A 21,537-nucleotide genomic window follows, 5' to 3' on the forward strand; every position below is an offset into this window, starting at 1 on the left:
AACACTGCTTTTGTTACATCATGTAAATGTTGATGTATTGTTTTCATTATTGTTCAGCTAAAAGTGTTTTCTAATTTCCTTTATGATTTCTTCTTTAGTTTATGGATTATTTAGAGATGGTTGCTTAGCTTCCAAATATTTTTTTTTTCTAATCAACGATAATGAAAGTCAGAATAGTGGTTTCCTTGGGGGAGGGAAGGGGTAGGAGTGCAGATATTGATAGAAAAGAAGCAGGAGGAAACCTTCACAGAAATATTCTATACCCTCGTCTGGGTGGTTGTTACATGATGTATAGATAGGTAAATATTCATTGACCTATACAGTTGAGATGTGTATACTTTATGTAAATTATAACTCAGCTTAAAAACCCAAGGAATTGGGCTTCCCTGGTGGCGCAGTTGTTGAGAGTCTGCCTGCCGATGCAGGGGACACGGGTTCGAGCCCTGGTCTTGGAGGTTCCCACATGCCGCAGAGCAACTGGGCCCGTGAGCCACACCTGCTGAGCCTGCGCGTCTGGAGCTTGTGCTCCGCAACAAGGGAGGCTGCGACAGTGAGAGGCCTGCGCACCGCAATGAGAAGTGGCCCCCGCTCGCCGCAACTAGAGAAAGCCCTCGCACAGAAATGAAGACCCAACATAGCCAAAAATAAATAAATAAATTAATTAATTAAAAAAAAAACCCAAGGAATTAAATAAATTCAAGTTGTGAAAAAGGAAAAATATTATACAACTTAAAAACAACGATCCATACTTATCGAGTGCACAATAGGTATCAGGCACTGATCAAAGGGCGTACAACAATGACCAAAACAGTTCTGTAGTACAGCAAAAACAAACCAACATTAATAACAACAATAAGTTTAGACAATAACAGCTACTTTAATCTTCAGCTCCTATCATTTATCAGGCATCTTTATTTTTTATCTTAATCTCATGAAATAGATATTGTTGTCTCCATTATACAGATGAGGAAACAAAGACTGATAGAAATAAAATAACTTGCCTGATATCACACTAGCAAAACTGGATTTCAAACTCAGAGCGCTCTGATATCAATGCTTACACTCTTAACCCCACCCATGGCTCTCCTTCAATTTTTTTCTCACAACAGATGTGCTTGTATCTTGTGGCAGTTTTATTTTGTATATTTTGCTGTTACTAGTGTTTTCTATTTCTTTTCTTTTTTCTTTAAAACAAATAATTATTCAATTCAATGTTCTAAGAGAGCATCTAGGGCTCTTCAGCAAGATGGAACTGGGAGAGGCTCAGCAATATAATATAGTATGTAAACACAGGATGTTCTTTGATCTATGAAATAAATAGCTGCCAGCATAGGTGGCTTCCCCAGCCAAACCAAGGGCAAATGTCCCTCACAACAAGGCTCTTCTCAGTTCCCTGCATACCAAGGCCCAAGACCAGAGCATCTGGGTAAACAGGGTGGGATCTGCTGGGAATATACCTGTGTACATAAAGGACTGTGTCTCCTGACACAATTGTGTACAGGCCACAGTTGTGTACGGCCATAATTCAGAAAAAAGAGTTAATGAATCATGACAATGATTTTGAATATAGTCCCTCCCATAAGGAATACATTCTAGAAAACATGCAGTAATATCAACTACTGAGGGGTTTATTTTTCCACCCTATCTGGTTCAACAAAAGGGTCAAAACCTCAACTAAACCAAATGCACAGGAAATCGGGTTTCTAGACAACACATTTCTTTAGGGAACATTTGGCTGTTTTAATCCCTATTGTCCTTTTTAACACTAAGGTCCTGTGATAGATTAGCTGCATGAATACTATTTAATATAATCCTCACAACCAGGTTGGTGATAATATTTCCACTTTATAAATGAGGAAAATCACCCTCAAAGGTGATTAAAACATAATAATAACTTGTCCGAAGTCACACGCTATGTGCGGAGCTAAGATTCAAATCTTTTGACTCCAAGAGCAATGCTCAAGCCACAAAACCCACACTCTCTTAGTGTGGAAAATCTTTTCACACTATATTCCTTCATTTCCAGTCTTAGTAACTCCTCTGTAACAAATATAATTGAATTTTTGATGAGTCAAAATTTGAATATGACTAAGTATAAATATATGAGTGTAAGAGATTGAGGTAAATGTGTTCTGACCCCAAAATACCAGAGCAGTTTTGTGGTTGATATGGTACATGTTTTCTTAATTAAGCTCTAATATTAATATATTTTCTATGATTTGCCTTTTTCAGTAAGCTAGGTATAGAAAATATTTAATTAACTGAAATTTTACTTCATTGCCATGAGACTGAGTCAAATGTAGGGTGACCAACCATCCTGGTTTGTCCAGAATACCCTCCCCAACGTGTGTGGGCATCATCCAACCCACTGAGGGCCTGAATAAAACAAAAATTTGAAGGAAGAGGGGATTCACGCTCTCTCTCGGTCTGAGTGTTGAGCTGGGACATTGATCTTCTGCCCTCAGTGCTTCTGACTCTCAGGCCTTCAGATGCGGACTGAAATCTACAAAATTGGCTCTTTGGCTTTTAGGCCTTCAAACTACACCACTGGCCTTCCTGGGTCTCCAGTCTGCAGAGGGCAGATTGTGAGACTTCTCGGCCTCCATAATTGGATAAGCCAATGCATTATAATAAATCTATACCTATATCTATATCTACATCTATATCTATATATCAGGGTTCTCTAGAGAAACAGAACCAATAAGATATATATTGATATATATCAAAAAAAGATTTATTATAAGAATTGGCTCATGCAGTTATAGAGACCAAAAAGTCCCATGATCTGCCATCTGCAAGCTAACGAACCAGAAATGCTAGTGGTGTAACTCAATCCAAGTTCAAGGCCAGAGAATGGAGGAGCTGATGATGTAAAGCCTGATCTGAGTCTGAAAGCCCAGAAACCAGGAGCACTGATATCCAGGGGCAAGAAAAGATGGATGTCCAAGCTCAAGTAGAGAGAGAATTCACCCTTACTCTGCCTTTTTATTCTATTCAGGCACTCAATGGATTGAACAATGCCCACTCACACTGGGGAGGGCAATCTGCTTTACTCAGTTCATGAATTCAAATGTTAATCTCTTCCAGAAATATCTTCATAGACACATCCAAAAATAATGTTTTACCAGCTAAATGGGCATCCCTTAGCCCAGTCAGGTTGACTCATAAAATTAACCATAATATATATACATATATCTTATTGGTTCTGTTTCTCTGGAGAACTCTGATTAATACATAGGGAGAGTCAAGAAAAGAGAGGATGGGGCTTCCCCAGTGGCGCAGTGGTGAGAATCTGCCTGCTAATGCAGGGGACACAGGTTCGAGCCCTGGTCTGGGAAGATCCCACATGCTGCGGAGCAACTAGGCCCATGAGCCACAACTACTGAGCCTGCGCGTCTGGAGCCTGTGCTCCGCAACAAGAGAGGCTGCGACAGTGAGAGGCCCGCACACTGCGATTAAAAGTGGCCCCCGCTTGCCACAACTAGAGAAAGCCCTCGCACAGAAACGAAGACCCAACACAGCCAAAAATAAATAATAAAAAAATAAATAAAATAAAAAATGCACTGTGTGAATACAATTGTTTAAAAAAAAAAAAAGAAAAGAAAAGAAAAGAGGGGATGGAGATAAAACCATTCCCAGAAAAGAAAAGTTCACCCTAAGTGCAAAGATACTGAAAAGAGTCCTCGTACCTCAGGGTACTGACTAGAGAAAGACTCAAAGAGGCAGTGTTGGAAAGACAAGCCTAATGGGAGAGAAAAGGAAATGAAAGGAGAGGTGGTAACTGTGTGGTAAACACAAAAAGAAGCAAGAGGTAAAATTTAGCATCCTACAAGACAAAAAAAAAAAAATCAAGGATACACACCCTTCCCCTTAACTTCCAAAAAAAGTTTTTTAAGTCCACCAATAAAAGAAACTATATTTAGCTATACTAACAAAAGATGGTGTTCTTGAACTAGGAATCTTATAAACCACCCCAAACCACCAAACCTGTTTATTAATTGCAAAGATGCAAGCAGTATTCATCTATATAAGTCTACTATAAAGGGGAAAAAAAGAGAATAAGAATCAAAACTTTTTAACTTCAAGAGAATGAGGAGACAAGCCACAAATTTTTTTTAAAGAAAATATTTACAAAAAACATATTGGATAAAGAACCATTATCCAAAATACAAAGAACTTTTAAAATTTAACAATAAGAAAACAAACCACCCAGTTAAAAACTGGGCAAAAACCCAAAACAGATACCTCACAAAAGAATATATACAGGTGGAAAATAAGCATATGAAAAGATGTTTAACAACACATGTCATTAGGAAATTGTAAGTTAAAACTACAATGATATTCCACTATACATCTATTAGAATGACCAAAATCCTAAGTACTGACAATACCAAATTTTGGCAAGGATGTGGAGGAACAGGAACTCTCATTTATTGCTGGTGGGTATTCAAAGTGGTACAGTCACTTTGAAATACAGTCTGGCAGTTTCCTACAAAACTAAACATACTCATACCATGTAATCCAACAAGTGTACTCCTTGGGATTTACCTAAATAAGTTGAAAACTTATGTCCACACAAAACCTCACATATGGATGTTTACTGCAGCTTTATTCATAATTGTCAAAACTTGGAAGCAACCAAGATATCTTTCAGTAGGCGAATGGATAAACTGTAGTACAGCCAGACAATGAAACATTATTCAGTAATAATAAAAAATGAATTGTCAAGTCATGAAAAGACATGGAAGAAACTTAAATGCATATTACTAAGTGAAAGAAGTCAGTCTTAAAAGGCTATATACTGTATTATTACAACTACATAACACTGTGCACACTGCAAAGCTATGGAGACAGTGAAAATCAGTGGTTGCTAGGGGTTGGGGGGTGGGAGCATGGGACGGATGAATAGGTGGAGCACGGAGGATTTTTAGGGCAATGAAACTATTCTGTATGACACTATAATGGTGGATACATGTCAACATACATTTGTCCAAACCCAAAGTATGTAGAACACCAAGACTGAACCCTAATATACATTATGGACTCTGGGGGTTAATGATGTGTCAATGTAGGTTCATCAGTGGTAACAAATGTACCACTCTGGTGCTGGATGTTAATGGGGAGGTTGGGTGTGTGTGGGGGGCAGGGAGTATATGGGAAATATCTGAAATTTCCACTCAATTTTGCTGTAAACTTAAAAAAAGTCTATTAAAAAACTTTTTAGATAATGAAAATTCCTGCAAAAAATTAGTCATTAAGCAGACAAAAAGCTGTAACAGCTCTCCAAACTGAATTACATGTCTATAAACAATCACGTAGGGGATGGGGCACAGGTGACACTTTAAATAAGAAACTCAAAAACCAAGAACAGAAATAGGACTTTTCTAATATGTAAAGAAAAGAAGAAATAAAGTCAGAAATTTTTCTGATTGAAGTCAGAAAAATAAAAGAAGCAAAATCATATGAGAAATGGAGTCTAAATAACAAGATACCAAGGAATAACATATGTGAACAAAAGTTTAATAAGGGACAGTAAATAGCATAAAGAAAACAAACAAGTGAATGAAAATGAAAAAAAAAGGAAACAATAAAAAAGGTCAGAAAGAAAGTGGTGGAAACAGAAGCCAGACTGAAAAAGAACCAACATATTCATAACTGGAGTCCATAAAGACTAAAAGTAACACAAAGGAACAGAAATAATACTTACAAGTATAATCCAAGAAAACTTTCCAAAAACAATAAATGATCTGATTCTACACAAACCTGAAAAGAACTAGCAGGCACCTGGGAAAACTGACCTGAAACAATCAACTCTGAGACATATCCTAGTAAAACTGTTAGGCTTTAATGATAAAATAAAAATTCTAAGCACCTCTAGGAAAAAGATCAAATAATTTACCAGGAGAAGAGAAACAGACAGGCACCATACTTTTCTAAAGTAGTATACAAATCATGGAGAGAATGGAACAACATTCTACAACAATTCATGAACAAAATGTGTGAACCAAGAATTTTTTATCCCGACAAGCTGGCTTTCAAGTATTAAGGCAATAGAAAAACAGTTATAAACATGTAAAAAAAAACTCAGGGAATTCTGTACCTATAAGCCCCTTTTGAAGAATCTAGTAAGATTGTCCTTCATCCAATTAAGAGATAACTTGGGGAAACTGCAGCAAAGGGATTAATTTAACATATTTAATGGTAAGTCTAATACTAACCATGGTAGGAGAATAAGATATAGAAATAATCCAAGTTAAAAGATAGAAGGAAAAAGGAGAAGGGGAGAGAAAAGAATAAGTTCATTGATTGTTGTATAAGCAACAGGTGGGAATCAATGGATATTACTGAAAACTAAAAAACCAGATAGTAAATTGTTATATTTTAGAAAAGGGACTAAGGGCATTAAAAAGGCATAAATACAAGGACAAAAATCACAAATCTTTCTAAATATCAAAAGAAGTTAAAAAATTAAAAAGCAAAGAAAACATATCATGTAGAGAAATACAGTAAATATAACATAATACATCTAGTAGTTGTAACATGAAATATATGTTGCTATTTTATGGGGGTGGGACGAATTGGAAGATTGGGATTGACATATATACACTACTATGTATAGAATAGATAACTAATGAAAACATACTGTTTAGCACAGGTAACCCTACTCAATGATCTGTGGTGACCTAAATGGGAAGGAAATCTAAAAAAGAGTGGATATATGTATACGTGTAACTGATTCACTTTGCTGTAGAGCAGAAACTAACACAACATTGTAAAGGAATTATACTCCAATAAAAATTAATTAAAAAAAGAAAAAAATAATGACAAAATTGAGATCAAATATATCAGTCATATCAATAAATATGAACAGACTTAATGCACTTAATATAAGAAAAAGATTTTCAATTTGACTAACAAAGTAAAAACCGACTATATACTGTATCCAAGAAAAAGATCTAGAACAAAGTAATTCAGAAAGGCTAAAAATAAAGCAACTGGCAAAAGTGTACTAGGCAAATGGAAACAATAGCAAGGGATTTCAGTCTTGGTATCAAAGTAGAATTTAAGCCATAAAGCATTAAACATCACAAGAAACACTTTTTAATGCTAAAAGTCACAATTCACAATGAAGATGTAACAGTCATAAATATCTATGCTCCAAATACCCTAATAACCAGTTTTTTAAAGCAGAAACTACAGGAGATACAAGGAAACAGACAGAAATACATTTTACATAGGAGATTTTAATACACCACTTTCAGTACAAGACAGAATAGACAACATGTCAATAAGGTTATAGAATACCTAAAAACATAATCAAAAAGGAAGAGCTAATTGATACGTATTGGACTTTACCTCCTGATAATACAGGATTCATCTCCTTTTCAAGCACACATGGAACATCCACAAAAATTGGTCATGATATAGGGCTACAACGAAAACACCTGAAATTTTAAAAACCTTCTATTAAAGAACTCTTCAGTCAGGGGGAAATATAAAATATAATTAGAGAGTGGCTAAAATACAGTGATAACAAAAATATTGGGGGTTGGCCAAAAAGTTCATTTGGGTTTCTCTGTGTGATCTTGCAGCAAAACCCAAACGAACTTTTTGGACAATGCAAAACTACATATCAGAATTTATGGGCTACATTCAAAGCAGTGATCAAGAAAATTCATAACACTCAAAAAAAGAGAAAATATTTTCAACTCAAAAAATGAGAAATGGGGCTTCCCTGGTGGCACAGTGGTTGAGAATCTGCCTGACAATGCAGGGGACACGGGTTCGAGCCTTGGTCTGGGAAGATCCCACATGCTGCGGAGCAACTAGGCCCGTGAGCCACAATTACTGAGCCTGCGCATCTGGAGCCTGTGCTCCCCAACAAGAGAGGCCGCGATAATGAGAGGCCCGCGCACCGCGATGAAGAGTGGCCCCCACTTGCCGCAACTAGAGAAAGCCCTCTCACAGAAACGAAGACCCAACACAGCCATAAATAAATAAATAAATAAATAAATAAATAAATCCAAAAAGTTATTTTAAAAAATGAGAAAAAAAAAACCAACCCAAAAGAAAGCACAACGAAGAAGATATTAAAGATAAAGGCAGAGTGAATAAGGTAGAAAAGAGAAAAGCCAATAGATCTAATTAAAAAATCAGAATCCCATTTTTAATTTTTTTATTTTTTATTTATTTATTTATTTTTATATCTAATAGGATTTTTATTGTAGAAGACATTGCTAACAGCCTACCCAATCACCATCGCCATTTCTCCATCCTTTTCAGAATCCCATTTTTTAAAATAGATCTTTATTGGAGTATGATTGCTTCACAATACTGTGTTAATCTCTGTCGTACAACAAAAGGAATCAGCCACATGCACATATACATCCCCACATCCCCTCCCCGCCTAGCCTCCCTCCCACTCTCTCCATCCCACCTCTCTAGGTCATCGCACAGCACTAAGCTGATCTCCCTGTGCTATGCTGCTGCTTCCCACTAGCTAACTATTTTACATTCGGTAGTGTATATATGTCGCTGCTACTCTCACTTCGTCCCAGCCTCCCCCTCCCCCATCCCCCGGGTCCTCAAGTCCATTCTCTATGTCTACCTCTTTATTCCTGCCCTGCAACTAGGTTCATCAGTACCTTTTTTTTTTTTTAGATTCCATATATATGCTTTAGTATACAGTATTTGTTTTTCTCTTTCTGACTTACTTCACTCTGTATGACAGACTCTAGGTCCATCCACCTCACTACAAATAACTCAGTTTCCTTTCTTTTTATGGCTGAGTAATATTCCATGGTATATATGTGCCACATCTTCTTTATCCATTCATCTGTTGATGGACATTTAAGTTGGTTCCATGTCCTGGGTATTGTAAATAGTGCTGCAATGAACATTGCGGTACATGTCTCTTTTTGAATTATGGTTTTCTCAGGGTATATGCCCAGTAGTGGAATTGCTGGGTCATATGGTAGTTCTATTTTTAGTTTTTTAAGGAACCTCCATACTGTTCTCCATAGTGGCTGTATCAATTTACATTCCCACCAACAGTGCAGGAGGGTTCCTTTTTCACCACAACCTTTCCAGTATTTATTGTTTCTCGATTTTTTGATAATGGCCATTCTGACTGTTGTGAGGTGATATACCTCACTGTAGTTTTGATTTGCATTTCTCTAATAATTAGTGATGTTGAGCATCTTTTTATGTGCCTCTTGGCCATCTGTATGTCTTCTTTGGTGAAATGTCTATTTAGGTCTTCCACCCATTTTTTGATTGAATTGTTCGTTTTTTGATATTGAGCTCCATGAGCTGTTTGTATATTTTGGAGCTAACCCTTTGTCTGTTGTTTCATTTGCAAATATTTTCTCCCATTCTGAGGGTTGTCTTTTGTCTTGTTTATGGTTTCCTTTGCTGTGCAAAAGCTTTGAAGTTTAATTTGGTCCCATTTGTTTATTTTTGTTTTTATTTCCATTACTCTAGGAGGTGGGTCAAAAAAGATCTTGCTGTGGTTTATGTCAAAGAGTGTTTTTCCTATGTTTTCAGAATCCCATTTTTTAAATTAACAAAATAAATAAGCCACTAGCTCACTTAATCAAGGGGGGGAAAAAAGGACAAAGCACAGATAAACAAACTAAGAAATAGCAAAGGGAAAATAACCACTGAAACACAAGAAAATTTGTTTTAGGAAAATTACTTTGCATACCTCTATGCAAATAAACTTAAAAACCAAGACAAAAATAGGTAATTTCCTAGGAAAATACAGTTTACCACAATTGATCTCATTAGAAATGTAAAGCTTAAACAGACCAATGTCCATAGAGGAAATTAAGTTATCAAGGCCCAGATTCACAGGAGAATTTCACAGGGGAATTCAAATCATCAATGACTGTATAAAGCCCCAATGCCACAAAAATAGTTTCCAAGCCTAAAAACTGAAAGAAAACTTCAAAATGCTATTTATGAAGCAAGTATGACAACGATACCTAAATCTAATTCAGTACCAAATAAAATTACCAGTTAATGGATATGATGGTAGAGCTATCCCATTGACAATAGCAACAAACATAAAATATTTAGGAATAAACTTAACAATAAATATACAAAACTATGTCAGGAAAATTTTAAACATTCCTAAAAGACACAAAAGTAGATTTTAACAAATGGAAAGACTTTTCTTGTTCTTGATAGCATGATTTTAACATCATAAATATGTCACTTTTTCCTGAGTAAATTTATAAATTTAAGTCTCAATGAAAAGACCAACAAGTTTTTTTTTCTTTTTTTTTTTTAAATGGAGATAGACATAGAAAGAAAACAAGAAAGAATAGTAGGAAAACATGAAAAAAAGTAAGTAAAGCTTAAGGACCTGGGAGGGGAGGGGGAATTAATCCTAGAAGATATTAAACATATTTAACTCCTCATAATTAAAATAGAATATTACTCACTTATGAATAGGCAGACCAATTAGCTCTCAAATTACTGAAGTGAAGATGAGCTTTTAAAATTAATGGTGTTAGGATAACTGAATAGCCATTTGGGAAAAGATAAACTTAGATCTACACTTCATACCACACACAGAAATAAACACCAACTGTATCAGGGCTAACTGTAAAAAGTGAAATCATACTGTATTACAAGAAAGCTTGGGTGAATTCCTCTATAACCCAGGTATACGAAAGTTTTCTGACAATGACTCAAAATCCAGATGCAATAAAAGAAACACTGATATATTTGATGACATAAAAATTTCACATGGCAAAAAATATCCTAAGCAGAGTTAAAGGACAAATGAAAAACTGAGAGAAAATATATAGAACATACATCACAGATAAAGGGCTAATATCCTTAATCCATAAAGAATTCTTAAAAGTGACAGGAAAATAAAGATAGAAAACTCAATGGGAAAAAAGAGCAAAGACATGAACAGACAATTTATATATATATATGTATTGTATATGATATATACAGTATATACATATATTAAAATGTAAAGTGATAAAGAGATGAAAAATACAAAAGGAAGTTAAAGACACAGAAGAGAGATTCAGAAGATGCAATGTCCCTCTAATTTGAGTTCCAGAAGCAGAAAACAGAGTTGTAGGAAAGAAATGACAGAAAAAAAATTCTAAGCCTAAGAGAGACTTGAATCTTCTGTTCAGAGGCTCAGCAGAATGAAAGAAAAAGTTTGAAATTTCAAACCTGCAAAACGTAAAGAAAAAACCCCAAAAGCTTCCTATGGGGAGAAAGAAGCAGCTTACCTATGAAGACTCAGATCCTTGTTACAAGGATCAACCTTTTATGAGTAACACTGAATGCTAGAAATCAATGGATGAATGTTATTTTACATAAAAAATTCCATACTCAGACAGACTGTCAGTCAAGTGTGAGGTCAAAGTGAGCCATTTTCTGACATTCAAGATCTTGTAAGATTCACTTACCATACACCTTTTCTAAAAAAGAAATAATTTGAAAGTTTTTTTAATGAAAATGAAATCCCAAAAAGAAAGAATGACCTTCCCAGAGACAGAATAAAAAGCAATCCCAGGTTGACAGCCTGTAGATTTACACAGCAACCACCTTGAATTATAAGAGTAGCTCAGAGTGAAGTAAGTCAGAAAGAGAAAAACAAATACAGTATGCTAACTCATATATACGGAATCTAAGGGAAAAAAAAAAAAAAAAAGCCATGAAGAACCTAGTGGCAAGACGGGAATAAAGACACAGACCTACTAGAGAATGGACTTGAGGATATGGGGAGGGGGTGGGGTGAGATGTGACAGGGTAAGAGAGTGTCATGGACATATATACACTACCAAATGTAAAATAGATAACTAGTGGGAAGCAGCCGCATAGCACAGGGAGATCAGCTCGGTGCTTTGTGACCACCTAGAGGGATGGGATGGGGAGGGTGGGAGGGAGGGAGATGCAAGAGGGAAGAGAAATGGGAACATATTGTATATGTATAACTGATTCACTTTGTTATAAAGCAGAAGCTAACACACCATTGTAAGGCAATTATACTTCAATAAAGATGTTAAAAAAAAAAAAAAAAGAGTAGCTCAGAGAGGCTCAAAAGAATTTGTCTAATGTATGCATTAGACAAATTCTATGATAAAGAATCCGTAAGATATAAATAATGCAATAGATATATGCCATTCTATAAACAAGAGAAAAAAAAGAAAGGCAATTAGAAATGCTAGGGGAAAAGGTATATAAAAAGTCATTGTCCGAGTCTGAAATGAATTAAATTGTGGCATGATTTTGAGCAACCCATGGAGTATGAGAAAACAGAACCTATTTTACCTTAACATTTATAGCATTCTCCTTTGAGTGACACAGGTTTAGTGACTTTGGATTTCATCTTTCACTCTAGACGACCAATTATATTACATATATAAATTCATTCTACTGATTTCTATTATTTAGGATCAACCTATAATCAAAGAAAAAAACATTTATAGTAAGATGTAAAATACATTATAAACCTTAGTAATGGAAAGAAATTGGAATATAGGTAGAAGAACTTGAAGGATGAGAGTAAAGAAAGATGTAAACGCACAGTAGTAAATCAACAAGTACAACTGGCCCTCCATATATGCAGGTTCCACATCTGTGGATACAGAGGGAGGACTGTACTGTGCCATTCTGTATAAGGGATTTGAGCACAGGCAAATTTTGGTATCCTCAAGGGTCTTGGAACCAATCCCCTGTTTATACCAAGGGATGACCATATTGTCTACTATTTATTTTATTTTATTATTTATACTATTTACTTATTTACTAATTATTACATGACTTTTTACTATTTATTACTTACTATTTAAAGGAAGCCTGAAAATGATAGGGAAGGAGGATTCAGAGTTAGTCCACAATATTAAACATTAAAGGACTCTAGGCATTAGCACAAATAACTTTCTGAATGAATAATCTTTACAACTTAAGTGGGACAATAAACATTGCATTAAATTTTTTTAATTAATTTATTTTATTTTATTTATTTTTTATTTTTGGCTGCATTGGGTCTTCATTGCTGCATATGGGCTTTTCTCTGGTTGCGGCGAGCAAGGGCTACTCTTCGTTGTGGTGCACAGGCTTCTCATTGCAGTGGCTTCTCTTGTTGTGGAGCATGGGTTCTAGGCGCGTGGGTTTCAGTAGTTGTGGCACACGGGCTCAGTAGTTGTGGCTCATGGGCTCTAGAGCACAGGCTCAGTAGTTGTGGCACACAGGTTTAGTTGCTCCACAGCATGTGGGATCTTCCTGGACCAGGGCTCAAACCCATGTCCCCTGCATTGGCAGGCAGATTCTTAACCACTGTGCCACCAGGGAAGCCCAACTGCATTAAATTTAGTAATAATGTGCACCAAGTATTATCAGTCAGAATATTCTAGCTTAAAAGTCATCATACTTTTTATGTAAAGAACCAGAGTAAATATTTTAGGCTTTGCAGGCCATATGGTCTCTGCCTCAATTACTGAACTCTGCTGTGATAGCTCAACAGCAGAGCTACAACATTGAATCACTTTGCTGTACACCAGGAACTAACACAACATTGTAAATCAAGTATACTTAGATATAAAAAATAAAATAAAAATCTTTTCTCCACATCCTCACCAACACTTGTTATTTTTTTGTATTTTTGTTAATAGCCATTCTGACAGGTGTGAGGTGATATCTCATTGTGGTTTTGATTTGCATTGCTCTGATGAGTAGTGATGTTGAGCATCTTTTCATGTGCCTGTTGGCCATCTGCTTATCTTCCCTGGAAAAATATCTATTCAGATCCTCTGCCCATTTTTTAACTAGGTTGTTTGTTTTTTGATGTTGAATTATATGAATTTTTTGTATATTCTGGAGAATATCAGATATATCTGTTATATCATTATATCATTATCATTATATATACCATATATATATCATATATCATTTGCAAATATCTTCTTCCATTCAGTAGGTGGCCTTTTTGTTTTATTGATAGTTTCCTTTGCTGTGCAAAAGCTTTTTAGTTTGATGTAGTCCCAGTTGTTTATTTTTGCTTTTGTTTTCCTTGTCTATGGAGACATATCCAAAAAAATCTACAAAGACTATGTCAAAGAGCATACAGTCTATGTTTTCTTCTAGGAGATTTATGGTTTCAGGTCTTACATTTAAGTCTTTAATCCATTTTGAATTTATTTTGTGCATGTGTGTGAGAGAGTAGTCTAGCGTGATTCTTTTGCATATAGCTATCCAGTTTTCCTAACACCACTTGTTCAAGAAGCTGTCTTTTCTCCATTGTATATTCTTGTCCGTTTGTCATAAGTTAACTGCCCATATGACTGTGGATTCATTTCTGGGCTCTCTGTTCTGTTCCACTGATGTATGTATCTGTTTTTGCGCCACTGCCATACTGTTTTGATTACTGTAGCTTTGTAGTATAGTGTGAAATCAGGGAGTGTGAGCCCTCCAGCTTTGTTCTTCTTTCTTAAGATTGTTTTGGCTATTCGGGATCTGTTGTGTTTCCATACCAATTTTAGAATTATTTGGTCTAAACAAAATTGATGAACCTTTAGCCAGACTCATCAAGAAAAAAAGAGATAGTCTAAATTAATAAAATCAGAAATGAAAAATAAGTTACAACAGATACCACAGAAATACAAATTATCATAAGAGAGTACCATAAACAATTATATGCCAATAAAATGGACAACCTAGAAGAAATGGACAAATTCCTAGAACTGTACAGTCTTCCAAGACTGAACAATGAAGAATAGAAAGTATGAACAGATGAATTACCCTTAAAAAAACTGAATCAGTAATAAGAAAAACTCCCAAAACAACAAAGTCCAGGACCAGATCATTTCACAGGTGAATTCTACCAAACATTTAAAGAAGAGTTAACACCTATCCTTCTCAAACCATTCCAAAAAACTGCAGAGGAAGGAATACTTCCTAACTCATTCTATGAGGCCAGCATCACCCTGATACCAAAACCAGACAGAGATATCACCAAAAAAGAAAACTACAGGCTAATATCACTGATGAACATAGACGCAAAAATCATCAACAAAAAATTAGCAAACCAAATTCAACAACACATTAAAAGGATCATACACCATGATCAAGTGGGATTTACCCCATGGATGCAAGGATGATTCAATATCCAGAAGTCAATCAATGTGATACACCACGTTAACAAATTAAAGAAGGAAAATCATATGATCATCTCAATAGATGCAGAAAAAGCTTTTGACAAAATTCAACATCCATTTATGATTAAAAAAACTCTCAACAAAGTGGGTATAGAGGGAACACACTTCAACATAATAAAGCCCACAGCTAACTAAAAATAGAGTTACCATATGATCCTGCAATCCCACTCCTGGGCATATATCCAGACAAAACTCTAATTCAAAAAGATACATGCACCCCAATGTTCATTACAGCACTACTTACAACAGCCAAGACATGGAACCAACCTAAATTTCCATCAACAGATGAATGAATAAAGAAGATGTGGTATATATATACAATGGAATATTACTCAGCCATGAAAAAGAATGAAATAATGCCATTTGCAGTTACATGGATGGACCTAGAGATTATCATACTAAGTGATGTAAGTCAGACAGAGAAAGACAAATATCATATGATATCACTTATATGTGGAATCTAAAAAAATGATACAAATGAACTCGTTTACAAAACAGGAATAGACCCACAGACATAGAAAACAAACTTATGGTTACCAAAGGGGAAAGGGGGGGAGGGATAAATTAGGAGTTTGGGATTAACATGTACACACTACTATATATAAAATAGATAACCAACAAGAGCTTACTGTATAGCACAGAGAACTATACTCAATATTTTGTAATAACCTATGAGGGAAAAGAATCTGAAAAAGAATAGATATATATATGTATAACTGAATCACTTTGCCGTACACCTGAAACTAACACAACATTGTAAATCAACTACACTTAATTTAAAAAATAAATATAAAAAAATAAATAAAGCCAGAGCTAACATCATACTCAATGGTAAAAAGCTGGAAGCATTTCCTTCTAAGATCAGGAACAAGATAAGGATGCCCACTCTTGCCACTTTTATTCAACATAATATTGGAAGTCCTAGCCCCAGCAATCAAACAAGAAAAAAAAATTAAAGGAATCAAAATTGGAAAGGAAAAAGTAAAACTCTCACTGTTTGCAGATGACATGATACTATACACAGAAAATCTAAAGATACCACCAGAAAACTACTAGGGTTCATCAATGAATTCAGTAAAGTTGCAGGATACGAAATTAGTATACAGAAATCTGTCGCATTTCTATACACTAACACAAACCATCAGAAATAGAAATTAAGATAACAATCTCATTTACAATTGCATCCAAAAGAATAAAATACCTAGGAATAAATCTAACTAAGGAGGTAAAAGGCCTGTACTCAGAAAACTATTGATATGACACTGATGAAAGAAATTGAAGATGACACAAACAAATGGAAATATATACCATGTTCATGGATTAGAAGAATTAGTATTGTTAAAATGACCATACTACCCAAGGCAATCTACAGATTCAGTACAATCCCTATCAAAATACCAATGGCATTTTCCACAGAACTAGAGCAATTATCTTGTTTGTAATTGATAATACCACTGAGTAAGAACAAATTCCAGATATTTACAATCATTAGCACTGTTAAATTCAAGCAAGAGGCTGTGTTTTGAATGTCTAAAGAAACCTGAATTATCAGAAAAGGGAAAGTGAGCTCTTCTCTGTACAGGATAGATGGCACAAAGGCAGGATATAGCATGGGTATTCTAAAACAATCACTTAAACAAATGAACAAAGAAAAACTGTTACATACACACTAGGTCATTCTACTGGGGAGAAACAATGTCAGACCCCCTGGCTCTTACATAGCAAAGACCAGGAATCTGGCATATTAAATTTTTTTCTGGCTTCTAATATAGTCCATTCAAATTCTCCTGGTATATAAGACTTACTTGCCACTGTCACCATTTATTCATAATAAATCCATGGGGTGCTCTCTAATTTTGAGCCTCAGTTGGGTGCCTAAGGTCTGGTCTCCGAAGGTATCCTTCCTGAGAGCTGTGAAGCAAATCCATCCACCTTGGGCAAGACAGCAGCCCAATAAGACTCCCTACTCTGAACCTCTATCCTTAGAAGTCAAATGAATGATTCCATTTTCCTGATTTGGGGGAGCAATTCCATAGCCAGTCCAGGAAATAACATACCTTATCCTAACTACTCAATCAAAGCAGCACCTTTCCTATTAATACTATTCAAAGCCACTTAAAAACAGGGCCTTTTCCACTGTCTTCATAATAGTAAAAGGCCCAGAACGAACTCACTTCTCTGGCGAGGCTGGTTTCTAAAGCTGCCAGGTTGCTATAATCCCATTCAGTCTTTCAATACAAAGGAGCAAGTCTCATTATAATTCACAGGCCAAATAATAACACTGTCCTCCTTCTCTCTCTTCCTAAAGTAGAAATGCCCGACAGCATTCTATCAGACAGTGTATTGTAAAAGAGGTACAACTCTTCTCAAAGACTCTTCATCAGGCTTTATGGGAGGAAAATGGACATGGAAGAATTCTTCAAACTTAAATAGGCCTCTGGACAGATTCATTATAGAAAAAGACCTTCAGAAATCGTAAATAATCATAAAATTCACAGTTATGAAATATAGTTCTTGTTACCATCTAATACAAGTACTTTCTCCAATCCCTCTCAGGTAATGAACTCAGAACTATGAGTAAAACAAAGAAACTGCATACAGGAATAGGGTAATAAAAATGCATGCTTAGGGCTTCCCTGGTGGCGCAGTGGTTGAGAATCTGCCTGCCAGTGCAGGGCACACGGGTTCGATCCCTGGTCTGGGAAGATCCCACATGCCGTGGAGCAACTGGGCTCGTGAGCCACAACTACTGAGCCTGCGCGTCTGGAGCCTGTGCTCCGCAACAGGAGAGGCCACGATAGTGAGAGGCCCGCGCACCGCGATGAAGAGTGGCCCCCGCTCGCCACAACTAGAGAAAGCCCTCCCACAGGTACCAACACGGCTAAAAATAAATAAATAAATTTTTTAAAAACATGCATGCTTAGTTATACAAATACTGATTTTTTGAAAAACAACTGTGATTTAAAAATAGTTGGCCATCTCTGTGGCTCAGAATATTTCACTAATGCCTTTTCAAACCACTCAGCTACAATCTGTAGCCACTGGAGACAGCTTTCAAAGGAGACCTCAATTCCATGTGCCCAGACATGTAAAAGCAAGAAGATCTGACTGTGAATACAATTCCTAAAGCTGAGGATCATCATTAGTTCCTCAATCTCCCTCTTCCCTCACAACCACCAGTCCTCAGTGCCTATCTTTCCTGCCCATCCCCTTCTGTCCAGTCCTCCAGCCATCATGCAGCTCACTCCCTCTTCACTTTGCACCTATCCCAGGGCGGAAGCCCTTAACTGGTCTCCCTGCCCCCTTTCCCCCACTACCTGTGATCCATCCTGCACACCACCACCAAATTCATCTGGTTGCCACTTTCCTCCTCAGAACCTCCAATGGCCTGGCCCTGCTCACTGTGCGTAAACTCCTTAACTTGGTGGAAAACGCCTTGCCCAGTCTGTTCCCCACTGTCTATCCAGCTCTCATTTCTCACTACTATCTGAAAAGGATTTTCACTCTGCTCTGGGCAACCTGGATAGTCTGTAATTCCCCGAACAAGCTCTATTTAAAACTTCAAAATCCAGCAGTGGAGTGGGGGCTGGAAATAGAAGCCAAGTCATTTGCTCCAGACACAGCTGGGGAGCATAGAATCTGGATTTCAATCCAGTTTGGCCTGTGTCCAAAGCTCTTAAACACCATCCTGTTCTCTCTCTCTCTCTGAAATGTCCCTCTCTGATCTACCTGTGGAAATCTTATCCATCCTTTAAGCCCACTTCATTCTTGAAGCCTTCCTTGTTTTTTCCTGTCTGAAGTGACTTTTCCCTCTTCTGAGCTCCTATAGCACTTTCTTTGCATATTTCACAAAATATCATGACAACAGAGTCCTGTGATGAATCTCTTGAGATCCAAGATATTGTCTTAAGGTCTTTTTGGTCCTTTATGGCACCTAACCTAGCTCCCTACACACTGATGGCACTCAGCAAAGATCTGATAAAAAATGAGCTACTGTGGGAAGTCTTACTGCACTCACCCAACCCAGCCACAATGAGAGATCCTTATTCATTTCAGGCATCGAGCTTTCCTTTCCCTGCCCTGAGTATCCTGCCATTCTCCTCTTCTAGTGCGTCAATTCTTCCTTGTTGTTGTAGGTCATTCCACCTGCCTATAAAATGTTGCGCGATCTGGGAAAAGCTCTGGTGCCTGGTAACCACTGTAACATTTAGAAGATGCAAATTGTGATGAATAGGAATCATAAAAGGAACAGGAGTGGTTTCATTCTTTGGAAACTGAAATGGAAACTGGGAACCAAAGTTCAGGTCAAATTCTCCTTTCAGACCTTCTTACCCATTGCCTCTGTTTTATGTTGAAAGTAACAAGGGGTGGGGCAGTGAGCAAATAGAAGCAAATGCCAGGAAGAGGAAAGAGCAATAACTGGTCAGACAACTACTCTTTCTCAAGAGACAAACTGCATTCTAGGAAAGGAAAATACTCCCTAGTTCACAAGAAATTATACAAGAACATAGAGCAGAAAAGGGAAAACAGGCCTAAACAGTAACGTCTTGATTTTTCTCATCTTTTTTGCCTGTGAGATAGGGTTTCTACCCCTCGATGCTTCTCTCTACACTGGGTCACATGGCACTCAATGTCCAGTCCTCAGCATGACTCAGAAAAGGCTGAAAGGACAAGATGAAAATGACACTTTTCATTTAGCACATGACTGCATACGGGGACTCAGTAAAATTAGACAGTGAGTTTACAACAAATATAATGAGAATGGGGAGAAGGCACTTCCACCCGTTACCCACCTCCCTGCTCACCCTCTTCCTTGCTGCTCCTCACAGAAGTTGCTAAACTGATAGGTCAATGTTTGCGGAGGCAATTGAGCCAAAGAGGGAGACAAAGTTCAACTCCCTATAACCCTGGGAGGAAAAGGCAGGAGTGAGGAGTGGGGTTCCCCTCTCTCTGGCAGTGTCCCGCTTCTCACCCTGTAACAAATACGCTTTGATTGAGATGAATTATATCAGAACTGGAAATTCCACCAACATCACTTCTTGAGAACCTACTATGTGCTGGGCTAGGAATTAAAAAAAAGAAAATAAGGGGGGAAAAAAGCATTGGCCCTTACTCTTGACTAGTTCACAGTCTAACGGAAGAAGCAGAAATAATTTCCATATACTGTGGCATTATACAAGGGGTACACTCAGGGTTCTGTGGAAATAAAGAGTCTGTAAGAGCAGAACTAGGGTCAGGGCAAGTTTCCTTGAAGAAATGAGATCAGACTGAGGGCTGATGATTGTGCAGGAATTAGCCAGGCCTAGAAGGGTGGCAAAGGTGTTCCTGTAGACAGAACCATGTAAGCAAAACCCAGAGATACACAGCATCCTTCCCTCAAACCAACAAAGCCCAAATCCTCCCGTGTCTGCATAATGCATACAATATTCCGGGATCAGAGGCGGAGAACAGGGGAAATGGTGAAATGTAAGTACTGAATTTTGAAGAAGTGCATTAAAAATAAATCCATAGCTTTCTCTGAAGAAGAAGTAAGAAGGGTAAAAAAACAAAAACAAAAAACCAAAAAAGAGTGGGTTTGGTTAAAGCAAACTAATCAACTTCCTAATCTCTGCAGGTGGGATCAGACTCCAGGTGGCCTTTCAATCACAGAGTTGGTGTTTACCTCTAAATCATATGAGGCAGATGGAAAGCAAGCAAAACAGCACACCCCTGGCTGTTATGCAGACTCCTAACCACAAAGCAGTTAAGTAACCGACAGTATCCTAAGCAATACAGACCCACGGAGGGTAAGGCCTTTCTTGGCCAAGTCTGCTTTCCGGGAGAATTGGGTTTGGACCCCACGCCCAGCTCCATCTATGTCTATAAAATGTTTGTCACCAATATGAACTCTGTACCACATTCCATCCCTTGGAGATCTGGCTATTTATTGACTTAAGTGGCATAAATATGTGAGACCTGGGCCAGAGAGGTGGAAGTAGCAGATGCCCAAAAACATCTCAGTTTTGGTCTCATTTAGGCACAGTTTTTATTCCTGGACTTTTAGTTTCCTTGCTCTGTGACTTAGTTTCTCCATCTGACAATGACAACTATAAAATCCACCCCTGAATTCCTTATTTGAGGGAGATAAATTAAATAACTCCTAACATGGCTTGACCTCCCTGAGCAACGGCCAGGTGTCTGAGACGACAGGCCCCAGGAAGCCAGAATCACCTTAATCTAGAGCAATGAACCTGAAGGAACAAGAGCAGCATTAGTGATTCAATCAATTTTTCATTCACTCAACAATGTTTATTAAGTACTGCGTATGTGCACACCATAATCAAAACTGATACCCGTGTAACTTTGT

At 37.1% G+C, this 21,537-nt stretch overlaps 1 protein-coding gene across 4 annotated transcripts in view; it reads right to left on the reverse strand.

The window, feature by feature from the left end:
• Window positions 1-21,537, reverse strand: part of MCF2L2 (MCF.2 cell line derived transforming sequence-like 2) — a 240,006-nt gene that overhangs the window by 172,843 nt on the left and 45,626 nt on the right. The window lies entirely within an intron of this gene.

Source organism: Balaenoptera physalus (assembly GCF_965194825.1).
Source record: "Balaenoptera physalus genome assembly, chromosome: 4".
NCBI classification, from domain to species: domain Eukaryota; kingdom Metazoa; phylum Chordata; class Mammalia; order Artiodactyla; family Balaenopteridae; genus Balaenoptera; species Balaenoptera physalus.